Here is a 12,494-nt window from a genome sequence, read left to right on the forward strand (position 1 = left end):
AAAAGACAGAGTGAGGATAGTAACCAATGATCCTAAGAGTGGCATTTACCAGGTTTGAACAATTATACAGCATTAAGTGGGGAAGAGGACCATCAGTACACACATGTTGGGAGTAGAGCCATTGGTGGTAGAGTAGAGGTTATGATTACGAAGGAATGAGGCCCAAGTGCGCTAGACAGGGTCTAGAACAAAGGACAGAGTCATTATTAGAGGAGCTAAGAAAGGTGCTGTCTAAGCTACAATGAAGTTTTCTGATTGAGAGGCAAATAGAACCTGATAGAAGGGGCTTGATAATAATCTGGTGGGCTTTAGGCCTTGTAAGTTAAGGGGCCCAGACCTATCTATCTCTTCACATGGGGTATATCCTAAGGGAGGTGTGAACCTCCTAGGGGAAGGCACTCTGTTGACTTTCATTACTTAGCTGGCCTGGGAGGAGAGCTGGCCAGGTAAAGGCAGGTGGCATCTCTAACAAGAAATTTACAGTTCTGCCTGCAATGTTGCTGACCCTACTTGACCATCCCCTCAGCTGTGTTGGTCACTTTGGAAGTTGGGCTGAGTGAGGGGCTTTTCAGCTTAGAGCCAATAGGATCTGTGGCTCTGACCTGGGCATCCTTCGACTCCAGGGCAGGTCCATTTCCAGTGATCCAACTCTTGGCAGAGCTGCCAGGGCTCTTCACAAGCTGAGTTCTCCTGAAGCCCAGGCTTATAGAACCCCTAATAAACATGACCAAAAGAGATCCTCACCACGACACGTTGTAATCAAACTCACCACAGTGAAACATAAAGAAAAGATTCTAAAATGTGCAAGAGAGAAACGCCAGATTAATCTTAGAGGATCTCCAATTAGACTCACAGCAGACTTCTCATCAGAAACCCTGCAAGCTAGAAGGGAATGGCGAGACATACCCCAGGTACTAAGAGAGAAAAACTGCCAGCCCAGAATATTATATCCTGCAAAGCTCGCATTTGTAAATGAAGGTGAAATTAAGACTTTTCATAGCAAACAGAAATTGAAAGAATTTGTTGCCACTCATCCTGCCCTGCAAAAGATGCTTAAAGATGTGTTACACACAGAAACACAGAAACATGGTCACCAATATGAAAGAAGGTAAAGGAAGGAAACCTCACAGCAAAAGATCACAGGAAGCTCAATTTCTCTTTGACATAGAATTAAACTCTGATGCTCTGTTAAAGCAATGTGTTAAAGTAATCTAAAAACAAAAAGCAATTCAAATCAATTTGCAATCTACAAAAAGAGTTAGAGATTTTAAAAGCTATTATTAAAATTGCTATATTGGTCTATTATGCTATGTTATATGTGTGTACATATTGTATGTCCACATGGGAAATTTTATTAAGAGTTTTATTTTAAATGGCTTATAGATAAGATTGTCCATAAATTTAAGCTGCTAAAATCAATCAAAGATATATTTTAATTTGTGTGACCTGAATCTGTGTATCATATGTTTTAAACTTACTGGTAGAAAGAAACTAAAAACATTTTTTATGGTTGTGCTTAAGTTTACTGGTTAAACAAACTACACCATGTTAGATATTTAAGAGGTGTTTTCAAATACATGATTCTTAAAATTTATAGAAGGCATTGGACCTTCTGGTAAATGTTTTCTTAAGTTGTTATCTAATGGTTGAAAAGGTTTGCTAAGTATTCATGTAATATTGCTATTGTCAGCAAGCGATCTTGGACTTGCTCCCTCATTTCTCTATTCTAAGCCCAACTTGTTCTTTCATTTCTCTATTCTCTTCAAGGTAGGAAACTTATTCTATTATGAAGGAATCTGTAGGACGCACAATTTAATCTTTAGACCTTATAAAAGAGATGGCTAACATTTTTCTGTAATAGCATAGCCAAAATAAGAACTCAAATAATAATCTCATAGCTAGATTCACTTCGCCATCAGCCAAGTATACAGTAAGTAGAAAAAACCTCCCTTTCAGACCAAAGGGAAAGAAAGTTTTAAAGTGAGAATATAATTTTCCTCATGGGCATTGTCTACCTTAGAAAAACTACTACAGAACATGCCTGTGACTATAGACTTGTAGTTCAGGCCACTGAAGATTAGAGATGGGACTTGGGCACTCCCTTGACTTGCATCCTCTGGTCTGCTTTAACACAAACTAGGAGGAAAAGAAAGCTAGGCATCAGAAGTAATGGGTGGCAGGCCTATTAATGGCTGTTCTGTACAGTGATCTGCCCTCAAGGAGACCCAATAGGGCAGTCCACTGCAGTGGCTTTCAATGTGAATTGAGTACCTTCTAAAATTTATGTTTCGTTATGTTAAAAGTTGGTTCTCCAGTCACATCAGTATATTAAAGTACCCAACAACTCCATGTGGTTAGTGGCTCTCATATTAGCACCCATTTAGCCCATCTTCCTCAAGACCTCTTGCTGCTATCTAATAAATAAGTAGTTAATAAACACATGTTGAATTAATATTGAAACACTTTGCTGTGCTGCCTCAAATAAGAAAATAGAAGGCATCATTTAATACATTCAGTATTCAGGTAACGAATATTTGTCAGGACCATGCTAATATAAGCTGGTGTTAACCTTATATTAGAGGTTCAAAGAGCAAGTTCTAGAGTCAAAATGGCTGGGTTCTGGTCTTAATTATATTATTTATTAGTATAGAGATCAAAAGGGAGTGGGGGAGAGAAAGAGAGAGTGAATTATTGATTCTGCCTCTACAGGATGATCAGCAGACCATCCATAGGCATTATCCATCTAGAAGTTAAGGTACAGAAGCCCTTTATTCAAAGAAACATGAGTATGTGTGTGTGTGTGTGTATGTATGTGCATGTGTGCTAAATGTGGTATGTGGAGGACATGACAGATATGGTGTTAACAGCAAAGTTTAGTTTATATGAAATTATACAACTGTCTCATGTATATAATAACCCTAAAGGAAATATAAGCAATTTGAAATCCAATTCTGTTGGCTCTTGAGCCAGTGGGAGGAATGTAAAATGAGAATGCCATTAGCCGTTTGACACCTCCACACTTCTTATAGCATCATACCAGGGTCAGGTAACTTCTGGACATGAGCAAAGTACCATAGAAGCTAACCACACTGGCTCTACTTTCCTGGGGGCCAGATGATGTGACACAGAAACTCAGAGGCATTGTCCCCAGATGTAGAGAGCCTTGACCAATGGTGCATAGCAAATGAGAGAATCCTGGGCTGACGTACTTTATTTCTCTTTCCCACAGACTAATCCAATGTGTGTTTCTTCTCTGCACACCCTGTGTGCCAAGAAAACATGGGTGCACAGTAGCCCACCATGTCTCTGCGGCTTGCAATACGGCAGGAGCCAGTGTGGTGTGTCCCACTGTATTGCTTTGTATCTTTGCTTCCCTCACTTCTGGTTTTCCCTTTATCATTGTCATAGGCCTGGACTTCAAAAATAAAGTGTGAGTGTATGGGTGCTGCCATAGACTCTGTCTTATAGAGAACTTGAGCTAAGACCTAGGGAAATGTTCTGCTTCCACACATTTTCCAAGTAAAGGTGGGACTTAGAATGTCCCCCATTGTACTATGAGTGAGGCATTGCAAACATGCCCTCTTTTCTTCACAACTTCTTGGCAGTGCTTCAGTATTCTGACCTAGATCACATGAAAGGAGACTGATGGGTTGGCCCTTGGCCATGGTTTGGGACTGTATGATGGCTGTGAGGAGAACAGAGCTGATCTTTCTGTTCACCTGTGCCACTTAGCTCCAGTATGGTCTGGGTGCAGTGACATCAGGGAAAGGCAACTTGGAAAGGAAATGTCTGTAATGAGGCACAGCAAATGTGAGGAATTCCTTGACCACAGATAACCTCACAACACACTTCAGAATTGTCAGGACCAGCTCTTTCAGAAAAACAAAACAAAACAAAACAAAAATGGGACAGAGAGTCCCCCATGGCTACGTTTTTATGTTCTGTTATAGACATTTCCCTGGGCATCTCACCGTCAGCTGACTGGTGTCTTAACCACTATGGGTGATTTTAAATAAACCCATCAGTGAGGGAAGCTTCTTTATCCTTGTGAAGAAAGTGGTGTAGGTAGAATTAGCAGTAACCCCTGGGGATTGATGGGCATGACACCAAGAGGATGTTGAGAATATTCTTCTTAGAGATTTATTTGAAGTAATGATAAAAATGAAGATTAATTGAGCACTTACCACAGGCCAGGTGCTATGCTTCCTTCTAACATGTGTTACCTTATTTATTCTTCCCAACCACACTTGAATTTAGGCACCATTAATGCCCCATATTACAAATGAAGAAACGAAGGCACTGTGAGCTTAGATAACTATCCAAGGTTGCTCAGCTGGCACAACTAATGTGACCAGGATCCAAATACAGATATTCTGATGAACATGGCAAGAGTGGCTATCAGAATGGTGAGTAAAGAGCCTTCCAACAAAAAATAGCCCAGGACCAGATGTTTTGATTCCTGAATTCTACCAAACTTTTTAAAAAAGAAGTAATTCCAACTCATCTGAAACTGTTCAAAACAATTGAAAGGGAGGGAATCCTCCCAACAAATTCTATGAAGACAGCATCACCTTAATTCCAAAACCAGAAAAAAATACAACAAAGAAATAGAACTATATACCAATATCCCTGATGAACATAGATGCCAAAAACCTCAACAAAATATTAGCTAATCGAATCCAGCAACACATCAGGAAGATCATTCACCTGGACCAAGTGGAATTTATTTCCGGTATGGTTCCACATATGCAAATCAATAAATATGATACATCATATTAATGAATTGAAGAATAAAAACCAAATGATTACCTCAATAGACACAGAAAAAGCATTTCTTAAAGTACAACATCCTTTCATGATATGAACCTTAAGCAAACTGGGTGTGAAGGAGCCTACCTCAACACAATCAAGACAACATATGACAAACCGACTGCTAACGTCATATTAAATAGGAAAATCTGGAAACATTTCCACTAAGATCTGGAATCAGGCCAGGATGTCCATTCTCACCATTACAATTCAGTGTAATTCTGGAAGTTTTAGCCAGAGTCATTAGATAAGAAAAAGAAATCAAAAGGATATAAATGGGAATGGAGAATGTCAAATTAACCCTGTTTGCAGATGACATGATCCTATACACAGGGGGACAAAAAGATGGCGCTATTAGATTTCATGACAGTTTGTAGAATTGCATATTATAAAATCAACTCACAGAAATCAAGAGCCTTTGTATACACAAAAAATACCATGAGAAAGAACTTCTAAGATTAATCCCATTCACAAAATTACATACATTGGAATAAATTTAACCAAGGATGTAAAATATCTCTGAATTAAAAATTATAAAACATTAAGGAAAGAAATAAGACACAAAAATTGGAAAAATCTTCCATGTTCATGGATTTGAAGAATTAACAGCATCAACATGTCCACACTACCCAAAAAATTTTCAGATTCAACATGGTCCAAATGAAATTACCAACAACATTCTTCTCAGATCTGGAAAATATTACCCTAAAATATATTTGGAATCAGAAATGACTCCAGATAGCTAAAACAATACTAAACAAAATACGAGATTTCAAGGTATAATATAGGGCAGTTAAAATCAAAACAGTCTGATACAGGCACAAGAATAGACACATGGATCAGTGGAACAAATTAGAGATGTCTACAAATTCATCCATGTTTCTACAACCAAGTAATCTTTAACAAACAAGCTACAATCACTCCCTGGGTAAAGGACAGTCTTTTCAACCAGTGGTGTTGGCAAAATTGTATCTCTGCATGCCGAACTGTGAAACAAGACCCCTACATTTCAGCCTATACAAATAATCAACTCACATTTTATCAGGGATCTATGTCTAAGACCTGAAATCATCAAAATCATCAAATCACTGGAGGAAAACATAGGGGAACCACTGCAATACACTGTAATAGGCAAAGACTTCTTGGATAAGATCCCAGAAGCACAGGCAATAATGGACAAATGGAATTACATCTAGAAAAGAAACTTCTTTTTTTTTTTTAGACCAATATAGCAATTTTAATAATAGCTTTTAAAATCTTTAACTCTTTTTGTAGATTGCCAATTGATTTGAATTGCTTTTTGTTTTTAGTAACCTCAGTTAACCATACTTTCTCTCAGTTGGTACTGTTAATACATTATTGGCTTCATCTGTTTACAGAGCCATCCCAAAGTACTGAATACAATAAAAGTGGCTGGAAAAAGTCCATAGGAACTTATAGGAGGACAGCTAAACACAGAACCAACAACGCTTTAGTCTTATGAGCAGCACATCATATATAACTGTGGATGACAAAAGACTTTAAGTCGCCATGTTTAAAATTATAAACTCATCAACCAACAAGAGGCACTTGCTTACTTCACAGTATTTTTGAAAGCACCTGTAGGATTTTACAAGTATTTAACCCTTTAGGCCTCTGGGGCTTTCTCATTAAGATAACTATCATGTCTAGTAACACAAGATCATTAGACTTTTTAATTCTCAAACATTTGTATTAATAGCATTTTCCATTATAGAAACTTAAAGTTTGGTACCACATCACATCTCGACAGTACTTCTAATATAATCCAAATAGCCTGATTAGTTGGTGTCTCTATAAGATGAGAGGCATAGGTCTTTCGATTTTTTCAGTTGGGCCCAAACTGGAAAAACCAAAGTCCAGGATTTACTGGAAATTTTAGAGACCAGATTGTTTGAAACTTTGATTTTTTGAATGCCTGTCAAGAATGCCAAGAAGGCTCAAAATCCAAAATATCTGGTTGAAATAAGATTCCTTAAAATCATGACATAATATAGACCAAATTTGATCATTGTTACAAGGTGATTATTCAAATCTTTGAAAATAAGCACATATTTAAATAACCCATAGCTCTTAATAAAAATACAGCTGTTTTTGAACAATTAGAATTTAACAGACATCAAGAGAACATAATAGATTACTTTAACACATTGCTTTAACAGAGCATCAGAGTTTAATTCTATGTCAAAGAGAAATTGAGCTTCCTGTGATCTTTTGCTGTGAGGTTTCCTTCCTTTACCTTCTTTCATATTGGTGACCATGTTTCTGTGTTTCTGTGTGTAACACATCTTTAAGCATCTTTTGCAGGGCAGGATGAGTGGCAACAAATTCTTTCAATTTCTGTTTGCTATGAAAAGTCTTAATTTCACCTTTATTCACAAATGAGAGCTTTGCAGGATATAGTATTCTGGGCTGGCAGTTTTTCTCTCTTAGTACCTGGGCTATGTCTCGCCATTCCCTTCTAGCTTGTAGGGTTTCTGATGAGAAGTCTGCTGTGAGTCTAATTGGAGATCCTCTGAGAGTAATCTGGCGTTTCTCTCTTGCACCTTTTAGGATCTTTTCTTTATGTTTCACTGTGGTGAGTTTGATTACAACGTGTCGTGGTGAGGATCTCTTTTGGTCATGTTTATTAGGGGTTCTATAAGCTTCCTGTACTAAGATGCCTCTGTCCTCCAAACCTGGGAAATTTTCTGCTAGTATGTCACTGAAAATGCCTTCTCATCCTTTCTCCCTCTCCATGCCTTCAGGAACTCCTAGAACCCGAATGTTGGGTTTTTTAATAGTATCCTGTAGATTCCTGACAATATTTTTTAGATTTCTAATTTCTTCTTCTTTTCTTTGGTTTGCCTGTTTCCTTTCCTGTTCTCTGTCTTCTAAGTCTGATATTCTCTCTTCTGCTTCGCCCATTCTGTTTTTAAGGCTCTCTAATGTGTTTGTCATTTGATCTATTGAATTCTTCATTTCATTATGATTTCTCGTCACTATCACAGTTTCTTGTTCTACTAGTTGTTTCATTTCATTTTGATTCATCCTTAATATTTCATTTTCACTAGAGAGATTTTCTATCTTGTCCATTAAGGATTTCTGTAGTTCAAGAATTTGTTTTTGAGAACTTCTTAATGTTCTTATCAATTTTTTGAGATCCGCTTCTTGCATTTCTTCGATCTCATCATCTTCATAATCTTGAATTGGGGTGTCTTTTTCATTTGGGGGTGTCATAGTTTTCCTTGTTCTTGTTACCTCGGTTTTTGCGTTTGTTGTTTGGCATGTTGGAGATATTTGGTTTCTTCACTGTGGTGTTTTTTCTTGTTACACTATGGCTCTATATTAAGTGGACTGTCTGCTTTCGGTGGAGCCTTAGAGGCTTGAGATGAGTGTGGCCTGAGAGCTGTGCTTGGTTCCTCAGGGTTGAGGGTGTGTCAAAGATGACACTCCCAGGTTAGGTGTGGGAAATCTCGAAAAGAAACTTCTGCACAGCAAAGGAAACACTCAAAGAGGCAACCAATAGAAAAAATATTTGCAAATTATACATCTAATACAGAATTAATATTCCGGATATATAAAGAACACTGGAAACTCACCAACTACAAAATAAGTAATCCAGTTAAGAAATGGGCTAAGGATGTGAACAGGCATTTTCAAAGGATGAAATAAATACAAATGGATAACACATTAAAAAATGTTCAGATCACTAGCCAACAGGGAAATGCAAATCAAAACCACATTGAGGTTTTACCTCACTCTAGTTAGAATGGCTGTTAAACAAACATTTTAAAAAATAGCAAATTCTGAGAAGAGTGTAAGAAAAAGGTACCCTTAGTGGGAATGTAAACTAGTACAATGATTATGGAACACTTTATAGAGATTCCTCAGCAATCTGAAAATAGACATTCCACTGCTGGGAATTTATCCAAACAAAATGAAACCAGCCTATGAAAGAATTACTGTAACCCCATGTTTATAGTGGCTCAACTTATAATAGCTGAGTTATGAAACCTACCCAGATGTCCATCAATTGATGGCTTTATAAAGAAATTGTGGTATATATACACATGGAATATTACCCAGTTGTAAAAAAAAAAGAATGAATTCCTGTCTTTTGCAACCAAATGAATGCAACTGGAGACGATTATTGTTAGTGAAATAAGTGTGTCCCCAAAAGAAAAATGCCATGTTTTCCCTGATTTGTGGTAATTAAAGTATAGGGTACCAAAAATAAATTATATGAATGAAATTTATTTAGTAGAGGATTAAGCTTGTGATTATAAGGTAAATTGAAAATGTGTCATTGTGAGAATTCAAAGCAAAATAGGAAAAGGAGAAGGGAGAGTGGAAGGGTAGGTTGAGAAGTGTTATCATGCTATTAAAACTGTATATATGAAGTCAATGAAATTTGTTCCCTTTATATAAATAAAAAGTGAAAAAAACTCATATGGTCATCTCAAAGGATAGAGAAAGCATTTTAAAATATGCAACACAACTTCATAATAAAAACCTTCCACAAATTAGGTATAGAAGGAACATGCCTCAAAATTACAAGATATAAATATGACAAACCAGAGAAACTGAAAGCATTTCCTCTTAGAATTGGCACAAGACAAGGGTGTTTCACTTTCACCTGTGTTATCTGATATAGTACTGGTAGTTTTAGAAAAGCAATTAGAGAGGAGAAAGTAATAAAGGAAATTAAAACTATTAAAAAGGAGGTCAAACTATCTGTTTGCTGATGACATGATTTTGTACATAACACCACCAAAAAGCTGTTAGAATTTATAAACCAATTCAGTAAAGTTTCAGGTTCCAAATTAAACAAATAAAAACCAATAGCTTTTTTATACACTAATGATGAACTCACTGAAAGAGAAATCAAGAAACAAATCCCAATCAAAATAGACACATAAAAAATCAAATATTTAGGAATAAATTTAACCAAAGAAGTGAAAGATCTCTATAATAAAATTATCAATTATTGATGAAAACAATCAAAGTTGCAAAATATGTAAATTATTCTTTGCTCATGGATTGGAAGATTCAATATTCTTAAAATGTCTGTACTAATTAATCTAAATTAAACCATGCAATCTCTGTTAAAATATCAATGACATTCTTTACAGAATTAGAAAAGATAATTCTAAAATTCATATGAAATCTCAAAAGATCCAGAATAGCCAAGTCAATACCAAGCAAGAAAAACTGAGCTGGAGGCACCACAATACCAGATTTCAAACCATATTACAGAGCTATAGTAATTAAAATAGTATGACACAGGCAGAAAAACTGACACATATATCAATGGAACAGAACAGAGATCCCAGAAATTAATCCATGTATTACAGACAGCTGATTTTTGACAAAAGTGCTCAGACTATACAGTAAAGTAAGGATAATCTTTTCAACAAATGGTGTTGGCAAAGCTTGATGTATATACGTAGAAGAATGAAATTAGATTCATATTTGTCACCATATACAAAAATCAACTAAAGAGGGATCAAAGATCTAAATGTCAGGGAAACATTCCAAGACGTAGTGTAGGGTATGACTTCTTAGACAAGACACCCAAAGCACAGGCAGCAAAATAAAAAATAAACAAATGGGATTATATCAAACTCAGAAGCTTCTGCACAGCAAAGGAAATAAATCTACAGACTGAAGAGACATTCAGCAAAATGGAAAAAATATTTGCAAGCTATCAATCCAACAAAGGATTAATATCCAGAATATGTCAGCAACTTTAAAAACTCAAAGTTAAGAAATGGGCAATGGACCTCAATAGATATTTTTCAAAAGAAGAAATACAAATGGCAACCAAATATATCAAACATACCCAACATCACTTGCTATCAGGAAAATGCAAATGAAAAACACCTCACTACTGTCAAAATGGCTAAAAATCAAAAGCTAGAAAGTGATGAATGCTGGTGAGGATGTGGAAAAAGGGGAGCTTTTTTTTTTTTTTTTTTTTGACAGGCAGAGTGGATAGTGAGAGACAGAGAGAAAGGTCTTCCTTTTGCCGTTGGTTCACCCTCCAATGGCCACTGCGGCTGGCGCATCGCGCTGATCTGAAGCCAGGAGCCATGTGCCTCTCCTGGTCTCCCATGCGAGTGCAGGGCCCAAGGACTTGGGCCATCCTCCACTGCACTCCCGGGCCACAGCAGAGAGCTGGCCTGGAAGAGGGGCAACCGGAATAGAATCCGGCACCCCAACCGGGACTAGAACCCGGTATGCCGGTGCCACAAGGCGGGGGATTAGCCTGTTAAGCCACGTGCCGGCCAAAAGGGGAGCTCTTATGCGCTGTTGGTGGGAATGTAAATTATTGTAGCCACTGTGAAAACAGTATAAAGATTTAATAAAAAACTAGAAATAGACTTGCCATATGGTCCACCAATCCCAGTACTGAATATTTACCCAAAAACCACAAACCTATTGTACTAAAGAGATACCTATGTACTACCATGTTTATAGAAGCACTGTTTATAATAGCAAAACTGGAAATCAGCCAAGGTGTCTATCATCAGATGAATAGATAGAGAAAATGTGGCATATAACCTCAGAAATCTCAATGTAAACCTACCATATGATCCAGCCATCTGACTTCTGGGAATTTATCCAAACCTAAAAAAATCAGCATAGGAGTGATGCACACTCATCTTTATTCACACTAGCTAAGATATGGAATCAATTTGCATGCCCATCAATGAAGATTGGATAAGGAAATAATGGTATATATACACTATGAAATACTACACAGCAGTAAAAAAAGAAACCGTGTCTTTTGCAACAAAATGGATACAACTGCAAACCATTATACTTAATAAAATTAGCTAGTCCAAGAAAGGCAAACACCATATGCTCTCATTGATCTATGGTAACTAATAGAGTACTTAAAAGGTAATCTATAGAAGTGAAATTGACATTTTGAAATGCAATGATTTTGAAAAGTCCTTGACTGTTGAGATAGAGTATTTTTTGCTTTTTTTTTTTTAAATCTTCATGCTATTTGTTGAAGGCTTTCTTAGTGTAGGGTTAATCTTATGAGTGTACAGTAAACTGAAAATAGACCTTTGTAAAACATAAGAATGGGGATATGAGAGGGAGGAAGAAGAAGGGTGGAAGTGCAGGTGGGAAGAATCACTATGTTCCTAAATACACAATGGAATATTAGCTATAATAAAACAAAATTCTACCAGCAAAATGGATGCAACAACTGGATGACATGTTGAATGAAATAAGCAGGACACAGAAGGACGAATACCACATGTTTTGTCTTATCTGTGGGAGCTAAACTTTAAAAAAAGGAAAAAGAAAAAATTGAAAAACAAACTGAAACAAGAAAGGTATGCTTGTTTGTATCAATATTGCTGCAAATATAGTTTAATGAAATTTTGTTTTGGGGCCGGTGCCGTGGCTCACTTTGTTAATTTTCTGCCTGTGGCACTGGCATCCCATATGGGTGCTGGGTTCTAGTCCTGGTTGCTCCTTTTCCAGTCCAGCTCTCTGTTGTGGCCCAGGAAGGCAGTGGAGGATGGCCCAAGTGCTTGGGCCACTGCACCTGCGTGGGAGGCTGGGGGGAAATGCCTGGCTCCTGGCTTTGGATCAGCATAGCTCCGGCCGTGGTGGCCATTTTGGGGTTGAGCCAACGGAAGCAAGACCTTTCTCTCTGTCTCTCT

Source organism: Lepus europaeus, chromosome 7, assembly GCF_033115175.1.
Source record: "Lepus europaeus isolate LE1 chromosome 7, mLepTim1.pri, whole genome shotgun sequence".
Lineage (NCBI taxonomy): Eukaryota > Metazoa > Chordata > Mammalia > Lagomorpha > Leporidae > Lepus > Lepus europaeus.